At 42.3% G+C, this 18,829-nt stretch overlaps 1 non-coding gene and 1 pseudogene across 1 annotated transcript; one reads left to right on the plus strand and one right to left on the minus strand.

Moving 5' to 3' along the window:
- The first annotated feature begins 3,098 nt into the window (after positions 1 to 3,098).
- Trnae-cuc (transfer RNA glutamic acid (anticodon CUC)) lies at positions 3,099 to 3,170 on the plus strand. Its single transcript has one exon. It is a non-coding gene; the product is annotated as a tRNA-Glu (tRNA).
- A 14,314-nt stretch (positions 3,171 to 17,484) lies between these two features.
- Positions 17,485 to 17,601, minus strand: LOC126292340 (5S ribosomal RNA; annotated as a pseudogene).
- Positions 17,602 to 18,829: the final 1,228 nt, after the last annotated feature.

The following is an 18,829-nucleotide window of genomic DNA, read 5'->3' on the forward strand; positions in this document are numbered from 1 at the left end:
GAAAATACATTTTCAGACCCAACTGCAGATAGAAAACAACTTCCGTAGTTGTTCAAAATGCTTCTTTTTTAAATTATTTTGAACAATTAGTTCAAGAGGCCATTCAAATTGTAAGTGGTTACGAAAACACACTTGACCTCTTAGCCACAAGTAATCCTGAGCATCACGACGCATACAGGGATTAGTGAACACGTAGTCCTAGCGAGGCTCAATTCCGTAATAAAGAAATTCATCAACACTAAACGCGATATATATCTATTTACAAAAGCAGCTAAAATTTCTTGAGGTCTTTCTAAGTGACAGTCTCCAATCCTTCTAAACTGTGTAAGTGAAGACCAAATGTGGCTTAAGTTCAAAACAATATTATCAACAGCACTCGAGAGACTCATACCAAATAAATTAATAAGAGACGGGACTGATCCCCCGTGGTACACAAAACACGGCAAAAAGCTGCTGCAGGAGCACGGAAAAAGACACGTATAATTTAGACGAACGCAAAGTCTCCAAGATCGGCGAAGTTTTACTGAGGCTCGAAATTTGCTGCGGATTTCAATGCGAGATGCAATTAATAATTTCCACAATGAAACTCTCTCTAGAAATATGTCGGAAAATCCAAAGTGATTCTGGTCCTGTGTTAAGTAAACCAGCGGAAAGGCTCAGTAAGTACCTTTAGTGCGCGACAGCGGGCGGTAACGTTACTGATGACAGTGCCACTGAAGTGGAGTTACTAACTGCAGTTTTCCGAAATTCCTTCACCAAAGAAGACGAAGTTAATATTCAAGAATTCGAAATGAGAACAGCTGCAAACATAATATAGGAGGAGGAGGTGGAGGGTGTAACGGAACCTATTAAAGACTATTATAACGAAGTATGCGATACCCTCCTAATTCAACCAGTTTAACTAGCAATTATGATAACAGAAAATTAATTGTTTATGTTAGCAATGCTTGCATAAGATGTCTACATAAACAGTCAACCCATTAAAATATAATTAATAACTGACCCACACAAAAGTCAACATCACCTGAACACTGACACAGCAGATTTCATTATGTAAAAACACTATACTCAACTGAAATAATTAATATGAAGTACGAATCATATTGGTCAACTTACGTCTTTTGTATCTCCTTAAATAAAAATTACCCAGTGAAACCTGTTTATTCACTAGGACTGTTTTCACTCTCTATTCACTTAAACACATCTATTTTAAACGAGAACCACTTTAATTTTTAATAAATCACGTTATTTACTTATGTATGCAAATGAGAGAAGTCAGTAGATGTACCTTGGAAAAACGGCCTTTTTGCAACAAAGAATTGTTCTGACAAGTTGACAAATCTGCCATTTTAATGACCTGTTAAATTATGTCACTCGATGCAAATTAATAACTTTTTTGCACAAATTACGATAACAGATGGGTGCCTGACTTATAAACCACATCTCTTCTTAGTAATTCTTTGACGAGGTTATAAATACAAGCAGCAAGAAGCCTCGTCAGCTCAGTCTTGATAGAACTTTTGTAAGGTGTGTATGTTATTGTCTTACGTGGGAAAACAATGCAAAGATGTAAAAGAAGTGTTACTCTATACTGTGACAACGTCTTTGAGTGGTCAGCGGAGTTAAGATGGCTACAATGCCAATAAATAGTTGAAGTTCAGTTATGCTGTCGTTCATTATATATCAACAAGCACATCAACAACACGGGACCTCATCTTTTTACCTCTAGACGAATACATATAGAGCCAACATTAACATCAAGATACAGCACTGAACTAGCCAGCAGCAGCAGCAACTACTACAATACAGTTTAATGGCGCCAACTCAATTCTCTACATCAAGTGCTAACAAGCTTCTTATATTGGAGTGATATAGTGCGAATATAGGTATATCAACGATTGGGCGACCATTCTAAGGCGGAGACAAGGGACGCAACCCTTCGGAGCAGGTAAAATCGTGGCAAATGTCCGGCGTGGCAAATGTCCGCACGGCGATATCTGTCCCTTCTTTTGTCATCTGCCTCCTTCAGGATAACACGACCAGCCACGACTGACTCTCCTTGCTCTTGCAATCGACATCGTTAGTTATTTGTTATATCAGTTGCAATCTCCGCTTCGCTTTCAACAGATGGATGCATGACTTATAAACCACATCTCTTCTTAGTAATTGTTTGACGAGGTTATAAATATAAGCAGCAAGAAGCCTCGTCAGCTCAGTATTAATAGAACTTTTGTAAAGTGTATATGTTATTGTCCTATGTGGAAAAACAATGCAAAGATGTTGTAAAAGGAGTGTTACTCTATACTGTGACAACGTCTTTGGATGGTCAGTGGAGTTAAGATGGCTACCATTTTCCAAACCGCACGCGAACCGGATGTGAAGGCGGCGTGCGCCTCTCTCAGCTGTGCTCGATCCTTCCCGGATATACGCGCCCCAGTGGTGACGTTTCATTTAGCATGGCGGTGTGGCAGTTTGTCGGTCGACACAACTCTCTTCAGTTTGGCAGTAGCGTAGTGTCAGTGCTGATCTCGCTTCGCTTCTTGTTCGTGGTACGAACGACGTTCACAGGTCCAGTGGCTATTTGCACGAAAAGAGGCAGCTAGCCACCTATCGTCACAAACCTTTAAAAATGAATGTGAATCACAGAAGAGAAGAGTACGAATTCTCAATAAGCGAGGGTTGAATGAATAGTAATTCCTCCACCTTCATCAACTGGATTTGGATAGGAATATAAATCAAACGCACAAATAATCTTTACAATGTGATCTTTAATTACCAATATTCACTATTCCACATAATCACTAGCGAGTTGGACACATTTCTGTCAACGATGGACAAGTTTACTGAATCCGTCACGGAAGAATTCGACACACTGTCTCCGCAACCATAGTCTCACAGTTCTTTGAATGTCTTTATCAGAAGCGTAATGATGTCCCCGCAGATCTTTCATTATGTGGATCAAGTAGGAGTGAGCTGGGCGTGGGTTTCCGTAGTGCACATGGAAACATGACTACTGATAGGAATGAAAACCATTAAGATCAATTAAACTGTATTTGCTTTTACTTATAAATACTAAATGTAGTTGCTGACATCCATCGTCCGGTATGGTCTAGTGGTTAGGATAGCTGGCTCTCACCCAGCAGGCCCGGGTTCGATTCCCGGTACCGGAAATTTTTTTTTCACCTGTTTCTCAGACAACTAATAAAATGAAGGAGGGAAATGTTCAATTTTTGCAAATATGTCGTCGATTCAGCAAATTAATTCTATCTCCAGATTTCCGTACGCGCCATCTTGTATATTACGCGGAGCTCGCCTCCTTTCAAATAACTTTCTCCTGATAGTTTCTTTTTTTTTTTTTCTTTTTGTTTTTTTTTTTTTTTTTTTTTTTTTTTTACTCCCCAGGTATGTTTCGCTGAAGTTTCAGTATCATCAGTGGGTCTTTATGATATCTTCTATAAAACAGGAAAAATGATCTTTGCTACTTGTACAAATATAAATTCGAGTTTGAAGACAGTATTTACATATCTTAAAAACAGGCCAGATTTGGAAATACACCTTGCTACGATATCCTGTGAATTTCCAAATTTTTATGCAATTTAATGCAATTGTTTTGTTTCACAGTTTGTCATCTGGCTGCCGGACTTGCATGGGACTTGTGGCAAGCAGTCGGGAGAGTGCAGCTTTGTGAGTATCGATCAGCGATTCTCGTTGCTCATAGTTTATAGCCTGCCTCTGAGTAATTTCTTTTCTATATTATAAATGGTTTGAAATGTCGTTGTAAATGGTTTGAAATGTCGTAGGCACGTTGATCCAACTTCCTACGAGATACACTGCTAGTTAATTGAGACAGTCAAAATACCTATGGAAGACGTTACCTGTGTACAGATTTGACTTAAGTACAATGATTCTGATTTAGAATTCATAGGGCAGGAATATGTATGGAATGTGTTGTGGTTGGCAGGAGAGCCAACTGTGTTTTTCTAAAGGAGGCCGAAATGCACGCGTCTCAGCTCACGCAGGCTGGCGTGAGGTCTGGAACATGACGAGGGAATTAGAACTGAGAAAAACGGACGTAGCTGGTGGGATACTTAACTTTAATCCAGAGAATGGAGAACGTCGCTCTTTATGGTACATGATTCACAATATCAATAGTACGGATACTGGCGCCTTGCTAGGTCATAGCAAATAACGTAGCTGAAGGCTATGCTAAGTATCGTCTCGGCAAATGAGAGCGTAATTTCTCAGTGAACCATCGCTAGCAAAGTCGGCTGTACAACTGGGGCGAGTGCTAGGAAGTCTCTGTAGACCTGCCGTGTGGCGGCGCTCGGTCTGCAATCATTGATAGTGGCGACAAGCGGGTCCGACGTATACTGCCGGACCGCGGCCGATTTAAAGGCTACCACCTAGCAAGTGTGGTGTCTGGCGGTGACACCACAGAATGAGCTAAGCGACTGCACGTATGACGCCGAGGTCAACCGTTACACTCACGTCTCATTGGTACAACACTGTTCACGTCTTGTGCTAATTCCAAACTTTTAATATTACCCGGTAATTAATATTACACTGCAATTAGGTCGTGTGTAATTTGATGTAGGTGATTGGGAGGAGGGACGTCAAGACACTCAGGACCTATTCCCCCCCCCCCCTTTTTGGCTTCTCCTGCATAACCAAAAGGTCAGCGGAATCCAAGTTGTGGCACCTGTCGCAAACCAGCGAAACACCATTGCATTTATCTCTTCAATGTTTTAGTCCACGATCATTCCAATTTCTAAGAAGACTATGAGATGTGTGCTCAAAATCCGCGGTACTTTGCCACGGGATGTGCCTGTCCTAGCGATGTAATGGCACTGAAATATCAGAGCGCTTTCGGGCAGACGTTACAGCGTACCGAAATCACGTAAACTTGTAAGTAATGTACGTTGACAACGAAAATTCTTTCCTGCCCATGTGAATTCTCAGTCCTCACATACTTCTACCGCACGAGGGTAAAACTCGGATGTCCACTAATGTTGCGACATTGCGCGTAGCCCCTAGCCAATCCAGCAGTTCTCCTAAACAAGTGAAGTACAGGGAAAAGATTCCTTTCCGTGCAGCGTCGTACACATAAGGCTCAAGGAAGCAGACACTTGTTGCTTCAATTAAGATGAACCAACGGGGTGTTGGCGAGCAGGAAATGATCGTCCCAAAGTCATAACGAGAGAAAGAGTCCCAATTTAAGTTGTTTCTTTTTCTCCTTCTGCTTAGCTTCAATGCCCCGTTGTGCTCGATATCTGACAAATTTGTACGGTGCCCTCGGCCATCAAGGTAACCTATGGGAGGAAAGTGCTTTGCGATTCCTGTCTGTGGATCCTGTACACTTTGTCCTATGTGTGATTACATTTTTACTTGCTTGTGTCTTGTGTACTCTGGGGAGGAATTTGGAGACCAGCGCAGCATTTGCCTAAAAGAAAGTGGGAAACCGCCTAAAAACCATTTCCAGCCTTGCTACGAATGGCGGTTATCGCTGAAATAGCCGGTTTCGGATTATATCTTTCTTTTCACGTCAGTATAACCTGACTATTAAAACCGCCGAAATTAACTGGTTTCTGAAATAACGGATTTTCGGTTTTTTTTTTATTCCCTCTTGTGGTAAACGTATAAATCGAACGAACACTGAAAAACTTCGACTCTCGAAGTCTGAAGACATAGACTACGGAATCAAATTATTTAGTTAAACAGAGAAATAAAAAAAAAACTTTGTCCATCCACGGTTCGCTGCTTTCCTCGAAAAGTGGTAAGTGGTTCAATACTACAAAAAAACAAAAAATCTCCAGTATTTTCTTGTTGATTCCAACATTTTGAAACTGTGCTAAAAACCATGCTGTAATCGGGGATCTCACAACTATTTGGGTATTACGAATAGTGAAGGGTAAAGGGTGAAAACTGAGGTTGAAGAACTCTGTTTTTCACGTTTTTTTGTTCGGTTTGAAGAACTATAAGCAGAGAGAGACATATTACTTTGACACAAACAGCAGATCAGCTACTCTCTATTTCTGCTGTATACTATGAATTAAGTTTTGTTAATTTTGTAATATATTACTAGTAGCATAATTTCCTTCCTCTTTTATTGTTTCATGTAAATGGTAGACAAATCTTGAATACTTCGAAGCAAATGAAGCATTGTACTTCATTGCTGCCTCACACCGCAAAAATACTTTCAGACTAGACTTGGTTCCATTCGCTGTCCAGCGAAGACAGAGAGGAGCTACCATATAGATCAGGCGGGGGCAAATCTTGCAGACCAAAACAGCACTGATCGTTTTCCCCATATTCCATAATAACACAGTACTTCAAACCTTTACAGTTTTTACTAATAAAAAATACTTCTTTTTAAATATTTATTTACAACCGAAAAATTTTAGCACTGCTGCTATGGCTAATTGATATTTTGGTTTTTTACTCGGTGATTAGTAAAAAATAAAGAAAACACCTCTTATAACCCGAAAAATACCGGTTATTTAGAACTAAAAAATCGGTATCAGTTTTAGCCAGTTGTTTTTTCCCAGCCTTAGCCTGCGGCAGGTGCTCCATCCGGCGCGCAGTTTCGATCCTGGTGTGCCAAAGACGGACCGCGCGTTGGAACGTTCAGCGCTGAGGCACCGATCCCTTCGCGTCTTGTCGTGCAAGTAGCATGTTGGGGAGTCTTTCCAAACGTGGCGGAGCAATGTCCAGCATACCAGATATTCTGGACGAGCGTTTGAACGTAGGCCAATGAGACTGAAGAAGTACATTTTTCACACGTCTCTCTTCACTACGGCCTCGGGATGACTGCGTGTTTGAGTTGTCCTCATCATTTCATCGCCATTCCTGAAAGTGGCGAGATTGGACTGAGCAAAAGGTTGGGACTTTGTACGGGTGCTGATAGCCGCGCACTTGAGCGCCCCACAAACCAAACATCATCATCATCATCATCATCTCGCGAGACACCACACTGGTTTCCAGTTGAAGCGCGTGTGTATACATGCCGTTTCTAAACACGGGCAAATTTAGTCCCTCGAAAACCCGATGTTGCAATAAAATGAGGGGAAACGTCCTACTTGTGGCTAAAAAAAATTATTGTATCTTGTGTATCATTAAAGTATGCCGTCTCGAGGCAACGGTATATTCAGGAGCCATCAAATACGCATTCCTCCTTATCATCATCATCATCATCATTCGTGACAGTGACTCGATTGGAGTGTGAAAAAATTTGGACTGTGTGAAAATTGGGACTTTTTACGGTCGCCGATGACCGCGCAGTTTGAGCCCCCGACAAACCAAACCATCATCATCATGAAATACGTATTGTTCTTGGTACAATTCTTTATCATTCAAAACCAGTCAATAATATATCTGCAATTAGAGCTTTCAGAGATGGTAGGATGCGAAGTATGGTTCCAGATCGTTTGTGTGCGGGGTAGCGCAATGATTGTGTTGTGGAATAGTAAGCTATCAGATGCTGGGTTGCTGGCTCGCTTCTTATTCGTTCCAAACAATGTTTACTAAGCGTCTCGTTTTCAAATAGGATTTTCATACTTCCTTATTAAACTGAAGTATATTGCCCAATAATTGATGTTATGTAGATATAAGTGCGGTCTTCCTGAATGAAGTTGTTCGATTGTCTTAATCTACAAGACTGCTTACACTACTTGCAGTTAATATTTCTGCACTTTCTTGTTTTAAGTTTTGTATTTAACACACAAAGATTCTGCTGCTCAATTGGAACAGTGATCAAGCAAGATTGACGTTATGGTTTTACTAAGAAGTGACGATGGTGAAATAATTTTTATGTTATATGAAGATTTATCGTAAATTTGTATCACACAATTTTTAAGGAACTTCTATAATGAAACGTAAAAAAAACTGTTATAGGCATGCATATTCAAATACGGAGATATGTAAACAGTCAGAATACGGCACTGCAGCTGGCGGCGACTATATAAGTCCACAAGCGTCTGGCGCAGTTGTCTGATCGGTTACTGCTGCTGCAACGGCAGGTTATCAAGATTTAAGCCAGTTTGAACACTGTGTCGTACAGGGCGATTTGCGAAGATATGCAAATATTTTAATACGTTATTCTACAAGTAAAACTAAAGAAAAAAGTTCACATGAACATAGGTCCTCAAATGTTTAGTTGCGGAGTTACGGCTAATAAAAGATTTTGCCTGAAATTTAGCAACTTCGCTAATATGAAGCCATCGCGAAAGTGTACGAGGTTAAAGTAAAGCACGATTTCCTTTTTATTTTGATGCTACTGGTGTGGTGAATCTAATGAAACATGTCGCAGACGTGTATCTGCAGCAGTTTTTCAGAAAATCCACAGAAACAATGACGTAATTTCGTAAAATTTTTAATTTATTAACTACTTGACCAATTTGTTTTTTAAATTCCCGACAATTGTACGAAGTTTTCGACAGAAGTTGTAGAGAATTTAATTTTGCAAAGATGATAGTAATAACGTTAACTGAAACTGTATGTCTGTGTCAGATAATTTGCTATTATTAATACAATAGTACACGTGAATTCATGTTAAACCGAAAAAAACAAAGCTTAATACACTGTTGTTATTATGCCCTTTCCCTGGACAATACAGAAAACTGACGCGTTTCGACGTTAGGAAACGACTGAAACAACTCACTGAAGGTAGCGAACAGTGACATAAACATTTCTTCGTTCTTAATGGAAAGTAAATAAATTTAGCTGTATAATAATCTTTAATTCTCTGGAGGGTCTGGAAAGCTACTGCAGATACTCGTCTGCGACGTGTTTTATTAGATTCAGAAGACCAGTAAGAACAAAATAAATGGAAATCGTGCTTTACTTTACTTTAAAACTCGTACAGTTTCACGACTGCTTCATATTAGCGAAGTTGCTAAATTTCAGGCAAAATCTTTTATTAGCCGTAATTACTAAACATTTGCGGACCTATGTTTATATGAACTTTTTTGTTTCTTTTGGAGGTGAAGACCCAGTCGAGCACCTTTGGTGACTGCTCGACACAAAGCTTTACGTCTCGCCTGGACCTCTAAACACAGACATTGGACTGTTGATAACTGTAAACATGTTGCCTGGTCGGACGAGCCTCGTTTCAAATTGCATCGAGCGGATGGACGTGTACGGGTATGGAGACAGCCTTATGAATCCGTGGACCCTGCACGTCAGCAGGGCACTGTCCAAGTTGATGGAGACTCAGTAATGGGCGTGGGACCCCTGATACATCTAGATACGACTCTGACCGGTGACACGTACGTAAGCATCTCTTCTGATCACCTGCATCCACTGACGTCCATTCTGCATTCCGACGCATTTGGGCTATTCCAGCACGACAATGCGACACCGCACACATCCTGAATTGCTACAGAGTGCTCTTCTGAGTTTAAACACTTACGCTGCCCAACCCAAACATGAACATTATTGATCATATCCGGGATACTTGCAACGTGCTGTTCAGAAGAGATCTCCACCCCGTCGTACTCTTACGGATTTATGGACAGCCCTGCAAGATTCATGGTGTCAGTTTGCAACAGGACTGCTTAAGACATTGGTGGAGTCCATGCCACGTTGTCTTCGGGCACTTCCGCATGCACGATAGAGTCCTACACGATATTAGGCAGGTGTACCAGTTTCTTTGGCTCTTCAGTGTACAAACCGAATGTTCTTCTTGACTGGACGTAGTACGTTCCTTGTTGCCTTATAAAATGTTCATGGGTATTGATGTTTTTATTTATGTATTCTAGAGGCAGAACAACGTGAGTAGCATAAGCCCAAGGGAGAAAATGTGCATTTTAATAGAGCTGAAGTAAGAATTTCACGCTCGTCCAATTCGCAAACACTGGACTGTGTGATCTGCGAGCCTGATATTGTCGATAACTGCCGCTGGAGCGCGCTGCGATCACGCATACCACGTTGGGGCCCACGTGCCGTGTGTACAAGTAGCATCGTTGCGATCTTTCAGCTGCGCGTTGAATTCGGCACGGTCGACGTTGAAGCTCGAAAGTGTGGCCTGCATGCCGACTGCTTTGCTTACTCTTTCGCAAGCTAGCGCACTCCTCCTCGCAGTATACGAGCAGGTAAAGAGGCCAAGTTTAAATAGAAGCAAAACGCGTTGTACGCCCAAGACTGACATCTAATCAAGCACACAGGTATCTGGCATTGAGATCTGAAGAAGAGAGTGTACTAGTATTTGCCATCAGGTTCCTTTGGCTAACCACACCGGTCTCACTTACTTGACAATCTTAAGATCGATTGTCGGATATTCTCGTTCTCCGCGCTCCTCTCTCTTTCCTCTTATTCTCTCCATTTCCTCGCGTGATATCTCCGAGCCGTCCGCCAGTCCACGTCTTCTGCATCTACATACATACTCCGTAAGCCACCGTATGTTGAACAGCGGTGTGTGGTCTTTAATCGAAATGTATGTTGGCGGCAGTACAATCTTTCCACAGACAGTCTCAAATGCCGTATCTCTAAATTTTCTCAATAGTATTCGTCTCCTTCCCTCCGGAGATTCCCATTTGAGTTCCGGAAGCGTCTCCATAATATTTGCGCGCTGATAGAACCTACTGGTAACAATTCTAGTAGCCCGCCTCTGAATCGCTTCTATGTCATCTTTTAATCTGACCTAGTAGGGATCCCAAACACCCGAACAGTACTAAAGAATGGGTCGCATTGGCGTTGTATACGCCGTCTTCTTTACGGATGTGGTACAGTTTCCCAAAATTCTCCCAATGAAACAAAGTCGAGTTTAGCCTTCACTACCACCAACCTGACGTGCCATATCGCTTTTCAACGTTACGCCTAGATGTTTAAACGATGAGACTGTCTCAAGTAACACACTACTGATGCTGTATCCGAACACTACGAGTTTGTTTTCTTACTCATCCACATTAACTTACATTTACAGCAAGCCGCCGTCCGTCACACCAGCTAGAAATTCTGCATACGTCATCTTCTACACCCCTACAGTCACTCAACGACTACACCTATGGGTACACCAAACGTCATCAGCAAACAGTCGTAAATTGCTGCTCACCCTCTCCGTCAGATGACTGATGTGAATACAGAATAAGAGCGCTCCGGACACAGTGTCCTGGGGCACTCTTGGCGATGCCTTGTCTCTGATGAACATCTGCCGCGGAGGACAACATACTGGGCTGTGTTACTTAAGCCGCTCACATATCTGGGAACCTACACCGTTTGCTCTCACCATCGACGACTGTCTACAGTCGGGTACCACGTCAAACGTTTTCAGGCAATATACGAACATGGGGCCTGCCTATTGCCCCCACCCCCCAACCATGGGCTGAAAGGTGTCACTTAAGAGAAGGGCAATCTGAGTTACGAGCGATGCTCTCTAAATCCGTGGTTATTTGCGGACAGAAAATTTCTCTCTCAAGAAAATTTATTACATTCACATCTGAATGTGTCCGGACGCACGTATTTCTACTAACTTTCAACATTCCTGTTTTTGAGCCGAGAGTGCTACAATCTCTGTTTCCTCAGCATTTTCCGAATTTTATTATTATTGATACACAGTGGGCCCTGTTCATCCATAATCCAGCTACTTGGCACAGACGAATCCTGAGCAAAACTGATAATCAGTTTCACAATGGCCATAATGCGTTTACGCCCGTCATATTGGAGCTTAATAATGTCCATTCATTAAGAAGGATGCTAACAAATGCTTATCTGCTTTTTTTAGCGTAAGTATGCTCCCAGCCTTCTCCATCCGACTGCCTGCAGCTCCAACGTCTAAAATATATCCATTACGTGTGGTTTCTCTAACTAGTTGTTCGAGGCAGTTTTAACACAACAGTTAAAAAAATTGCAAAATCAAAATTTACAGCGCAATGAGAGAAAAGATTTGACTGAAATTTACTCGACTTGTTTTGGTGGGTGTTTCAACCTTTCCATATAAGCGACACTTATTTTTTAACATTCCGAGCGGAACGAATGCTCCTATTGGAGCACAAAAAAGGCGAAAATGCTCTTGACTATAAAGATGGGTACTAGTTACCTCATTCTGTCTTCCTCAGAACCTTTGAACATTTTCCCAAAAACTGTGGCACGCGAACATACGTGCGCTCTCTAACATGCAGCGCACCTGTCACTCTCACAGCCTCCCCTCTCACACCCCTTAGTCCATCACTGTAAGTTGCTCAGACCCATCCACTCCCACTTGCCCATGCTCACTCACTCGTTGAGGCCAACTCAGTGTCATCCTCTCTTTGTGTCTCTCTATCACTCTCTCCTATCACACCGTCACAGTTTCCTTCGTTCTGGCCTACTATTTAACTGCCACTGTCTCTCTCTCTCTCTCTCTCTCTCTCTCTCTCTCTCTCTCTGCTACTATCTCGTTTATTCCATCCCACTGCTGCTGTCTCCTCTCACTCTTACGATCTCTGTCTTCCTCGATCTCATTCTCAAACACTCTGTCTCCGTTTATCGCTGAGTCTCACCTCTTCCACTTTCTCCTTCTCTGTATTCCTCTCCCACAGGAACTGTCTCCTTCCCTCTCCTCCTAGCACTGTTCTGTCACTGTCAACCATGTTCCACTGACACTGTGTGCCTCTCTTCCTCTCACACTGCCACTGTTTCTTTCTCCCTTTCTTTACCACAACCACTATCTAGTATCTTCCAGTATTTATAACGCTTTCGTCCCTTCCCTCTGCCAGTGTCTCCTTTCTCAGCATAAAAAGTTCGAATATGTTCTCTTACCAAAATTTTTGAAGATGCCGAGGGAGTAGAATGAGGCAGCTGGTATCAACTTCTCAGTCAAAGTAAATAGGAACATACTTGCAATCTTCCTGCTCCAACAGGAGCATTTTCCCCTTGGTTCTTTCTTTTCTCTGCTATAGCAGGGCATATCATTCACATGAAAAGAATTTTATGGGTCAATAAAATTTTGATAGAGTACTTCCGTGAAATTTAAATAACGCACAAGTAATTTTCACGTGCACAAACATTTTGCAAGCGGTTCCAGAACTCTTCTGATGATAGTGGAGACACTACAGCGTATTTCTCTGTGCTACACCACTTCAGAAAGTACGTTTTCGCCTCACACCGGATTTTACTTGCGTATTTTTCGTGTAAAAGTTGAATAATTTGAATCTGTATACCTTGGAAACAGATACAGATATCGTGAAATTTTCAGGGTTATTCGAGATCGAGATTTTAGGAACATATCGTAAACATTTGAGCCATTTCCTGTGCGTAGCCGTCTTAGAATCCGCGGCTCGGCTTTGGTACGAAAAGAAGGCAAAAAAAAGTTTTTGGTGTTTTCTAAGGAACTGTCCACGAACTAATGGTGCTTCCATAAAGCCCTTAAGGCCCACTGTAGACCACATTAAATGCAAAGAGAACCAACCGATTGGTTCCATTTGCTTAAGCAGGACGAAGTGTGTAATATTCAAAAAATGGTTCAAATGGCTCTGAGCACTATGGGATTTAACATCTATGGTCATCAGTCCCCTAGAACTTAGAACTACTTAAACCTAACTAACCTAAGGACGTCACACAACACCCAGCCATCACGAGGCAGAGAAAATCCCTGACGCCGCCGGGAATCGAACCCGGGAACAGGAAGCGAGAACGCTACCGCACGACCACGAGATGCGGGCTGTAATATTCAACATATTTTGACCATGTAGTGTAGTATAGTAATACAAAGAGGATCCTTCTTTTGCGTATACAAATGCTCGATATCCCAAGGGCTATCCAAATAGTTGGCGGTACCTTCCTATCACCAACAGAAGTTGAGGTATGAGCCCCCGAAGAATCCCATTTTTATGCGCGGCGGTTTGGAGCACAGGTGTCCGCATGCGTCCCGATAAGCAATGCTCCTCACGTAACGAAACAGTAACACCGGAGAAGGCAAAAAAATAGCCCTGGAAACGCATAAAATAACAGCGAAATTACCCGTAAAGTAAAAAAGGTTTCCTCCTGTGCCTAGAAATAACAGCTTTGACGGTTTTCATTAGCAGTCACGTTGTTCAGCTGTCGAGGCAGAAAGCGACGAGGATTGTGACCTTCGACCATAAATATAATAGACTGGCCCTGACGTCATTTTCGTGGCTCCAACATCTCTTTGCTAAAGTTACGTGAATGTTGGCAACACATGGTTGTTTCGTGTTGCGCTTATGGCTGTACACAGCGTTTTGTCGAGGGAAATGGCATTACATTTCACGTGTGTTTCTATGATAGTGCAGATGCGTTTATTGAAATCTGCTGATTTTATATGTTTTTTACACTTGAAATAGAGTATCACGTAAAGTGTTGAAAGCGATGCCTGTAAAGTCAGACTCATATTACATTTTGGAAAGTATCTGTGATAATTCGGTTACAGAAGTAAGTACAGCTGTTCTCGTTCCTACTAATAGGTTCACTAAGGATGAAAACCGAAGGCAGCTTTGGATACAGGCCCTAAAATGGAAAAACTTTAAGCCATCTGCACATACGCACTTTTTTGTATATACAAGTGAGATTATAATAAGGTAAGAGCACCTACTGTCGACACATGAAGAGAATTTTTTTCTACCTTCTAATACTATTAAATGAATGTAGGCTCCAAAATTATTTTCTGAAACTTCAAAGTCTCACCTTTCATTTAAAATATCATTTTTTTTTAACTGATAGGTTAAGCTTTTGTAAAAATAGTAGGAACTAAACCTTTGAAATGCACCTAAAATTGATACTCTACAATGGACCTGCTCCTAAAGACAACTTTGGCACCTATAGTTGACATAATTCCCATGTCCCATTTTTCTTTTATAAGTGACTAGAGCTCAAAACGCGGCGAATCCAATATTTAAAGTGAGACCTCTCTTACTGTTTAAAAGAATTTTAACGACGTTTTACATTAATTGATAGTTTATAGTAATTTCGTCCCGCTGCCCACCAGAGGGGCGTTCGATGCATTTGTTAGATTTTATAAATGGTACTATGTACAAATCCAGGTCAAATGTAGTTCTGACATAATTTTTCGCAAATAAAAAAAAGTAATTTTTGTTGGAAGGGTTTGGCAGTCAATTGAGAAATTGAAGATGGCAGACCGCTGATTTGAAATCCCACCACGTTTTGCCAACAGTCACGTGGTTTATGTTGGAGCCACAGCAGCCCTATAGCTTCTGCACAGCAAGGCCAGACTACTAGTATCTATGGTCGAAGATTGTGACATAAAATATGGCGGCTTCTAGTACCGCATGGCGCCGCAGGGAGCGCTGAATGTCCTGCCTCGGTCTCCGCACACGTGTCTTCTGTCTGCCCGGGTTGTGTACGCAGCCACAACACGGAAGCGTCTGACGTCGCAGGATTCGCGGAAGCGTTTCGTGGCGGCAAACACAGCCGCGTCGCGCATCTGGAAGTCGGCAGGCAGCCCACGGGACACGCGATCCGTCTGCTCCCTGTACATCCCTCGAGCACTAACACAGCTGTCTCACAGCTTGTAATTCTTTTTTTCCTGCGGATTCTTTGCCACTTGCGAGCGCCGACGAGACGAGTAGATATCACCTGCAGTTAAATCGTCATTTTACCACACGTGAAAACCCTCGTGTCGATGAGGTCACAGCCTGGAATTTCGCGTTCCACTACACTGCGGGGCGCAAAGCAGATTTTTGCCTCGTGGAGAGGAACGTGGCCACTGCGATGCGATATCGTTTTTACATCACAGCAGGACTTAGGAGTCGCCACATTGTTAGCGTTAAACATCGTGTTTGGTGGGTTTTCTTTATCATAGAGTACGTGGTCTGAATATAAGCTCTTTAAATTTGGAAATTGAGAATATTTCGAAAAGGCGTCATTTTAGCTACGATTTTATGTAACGAAATGTCTATGATCTGTTATAATAAAATATCAGAAAACAACATATTGGTCAAACTTCCTGTGCGCCAGGCCGGGACTCGAACTCGGGACTTTTGCCTTTCGCGGGCAAGCGCTCTACCATTTCTGTATCTCATTTTGTTCGTTTTCGTTTGTTGCAACTGCTCGGGGCGGACGTCGCAAGAGACCCGTTTCAGTTCATCGTTGATCCATTAACTCAGATCTTTTATTACAGAGGGCAGCTAAACCTCTACCGCGCCAACGTCATCTAAGCTACCCAAGCACGACTCACGACCCGTCCTCAATGCTTCAATTCTGCCAGTACCTTCACAGAAGCTCTTTTGCGAAGATCGCAGAACTTTCCCGCGAAAGGCAAAGGTCCCGAGTTGGAGTCTCTGTCCGGCACACAGTTTTAATCTGACAGGAAGAATCATATCAGCACACACTCCGCTGCAGAGTGAAAAATCTCATTCTGGGAATATATCAGTAGGTAAAGGCTTCCTGTATTTGAAGTTTTTAGTGTGAGGGAGACTAGGGCAGATTGACCGTATTTTTATATTAATTTTTTACATATTTAAATTTATGAATTCATTGTCCAATTTTAGAGCAGTCTTACTGGATGTGGATGGCAATTATTAAACTTGAAAATATGAGTTAAAAATTAAAAATAAAATTAATTTCTGGACACATGTCAAGTGGGCCACTCTGTCCTGTCTCAGAGTGAGTTGGCCCAGATGCTTGGGCACGTTGACTAATGTTAAACTAGTACAGCCTTAGGGAGTGAAAATAAAACTAATAGTTATCAAGAAACATACTTTAATGTACATACAATTAAGTTGAATATTGAGTTAAACGCTTAACATTTTATTGTGATAGAGGGAAAGCTTACACTTATTAGGGTTTATAGAGTCTTAATACAAACCAGTCAACTTTAATCACAGTCCAGACCCAAAGGACAGCTACGACATAAAACAGCCCACGGATTTCATTTTCACGCATTTCTGATGAGCCCAACGCTTGCAGTTTGTGCACTGAATACATTGTGCTCCAGGCTCACTGCTTGAAAAAGGCTTGAGACCTTAGGCATAGTGAATCTTCATCATTGTCGTCTTACCTCTGTTTCTTCTTGCATTTTAGGCTTCCTGCAGTTGATTTAGTTAATTTCATTCTACCTCTGATGGTCACCCTACTTTGGACGTCGAAGGAATAGCCAGAACATGATGAGAGGTGGGCGTGGGCGCAGCGTTTATCTCAGCTCGACTGATTTCAGTGTTTGGGTCTGGCCTATCTGAAGTGTATGAAGGCATAAAATGATTGTCAGTAAAAATATTGTTGTTAAAGGAACTGCTCCCAGTGAGCTTGAATCCACTGGTTACGTTCTGGGGAGTTGCAGCATTTGGAAGTGGTATTCGCACTGTAGACGGGATGTCGTAAATATCATAACTCTCCTCCCGAACCGGCAGTGAAGGCCCAACGGTACCGACCGGCCGCCATGTCGTCGTCAGCCCACAGGCGCCACCGGGCGCGGACATGGAGCGGCATGTGGCCAGCTCACCGCTCTCGCGGCCGTATGGCAGTTTCCGAGACCGGGGCCGCTACTTCTCAGTCAAGTAGATCCTCAGTTTGCCTCACAAGGGCTGAGTGCAGCCCGCTTGCCAACAGCGCTAGGCAGACCGGATGGTCACCCATCCAAGTGCTAGCCCAGCCCGACAGAGCTTAACTTCGTGATCTGATGGGAACCGGTGTTACCACTGCGGCAAGACCGTTGGCCGTAAATATCATAGGCCATTTATTATTGGTAACCCATGCGTCACATGCCGAGTTCGCGAACTTTTTTAAAAGGTCCATAAACATTTCTGTGTAAAGGCTGTAGCTTATGGCTACAATGCACCAGAAAAGACACAAAAGTGATGCCAATATCTTTACAATAATCAGGAACTTCAGGGCCAGATATGAAATGTGGTTATTAGTCAAAAAGAATCAAGAGCGTTTCTTTGAGTAGCGATCGTGTAGGACGAAATGTTTCATATATTTTGCAAAGTTTGTCTCTGTTACCCATCCCGAAAAATGAGCTGCTCCATCACACCCAATCGGGCCGTCACAGATAAAATGAGGCTCGAAGCTGATGCTCGGGAAGATAAAGAATGAAGGCACACTATTACCCAACGCACTAACATCAAAAGCGATCGTAACAAGTGACCCTCTCTTATCCCTCGCCCTATTTGGTGAAAACCTGTTCTAGTGGCTACAAGATCTGGACGCTGGACGGTAGTTACTTCAGTTTCGTCAATGTCCCAGATGTCAGCAGGGGTCACTTTTCATGTTTTTAAAACGATGTCGAGATTATTAAAAAAAAAGAGTTCTACATTATGCCTGTTGAAACTGGTGCACTGTTCCAAACTAGTTGCTTGAGGAATCCGGATGGAGAGTTGAGGATGCCTCTTCAAGAATCCTGTGAACCAATCGCTTCCCGCCATTTCGCTCCAGATCCATGTTAGAGGTGTTTTATTGTTACAGGCAATAGCATATCTATACGCAAACCGTCTGACCTTTTTCGGGAAAGGCCATAATATATGTCACTTGCCTTAATGAATATTGTTCAAGCATATCTTCTTGTTCGGAACTAAATATCTGAAAATAAACAACCCTACTTAAGTTACGCATAGAGGCACGATTTTTCTTTTAATGTGTGTGTGTGTGTGTGTGTGTGTGTGTGAGAGAGAGAGAGAGAGAGAGAGAGAGAGAGGGACGTATCAGTACAGTGGTGCACAACACGACATAGAGGTACACACAATGATAATGGCAGCGATAGAGAAAAAAACATTAGAAATTGAAAAACAGCTTTGAAAATAAAAATAGTTAACAATATTTCATATCTGAAATGTTATATCGTAGCCACATTTATCCCAAGGCTTCTTTTCGGCATTAAGGTTTGTAGGACTCCTCCAGGCTGAAGGTTTTGGTCCAGTGGCGTGGGCTGAGGTTCAGTTTCCTGCGT

This window comes from Schistocerca gregaria, chromosome 9 (assembly GCF_023897955.1).
Source record: "Schistocerca gregaria isolate iqSchGreg1 chromosome 9, iqSchGreg1.2, whole genome shotgun sequence".
Taxonomy (NCBI): Eukaryota; Metazoa; Arthropoda; class Insecta; order Orthoptera; family Acrididae; genus Schistocerca; species Schistocerca gregaria.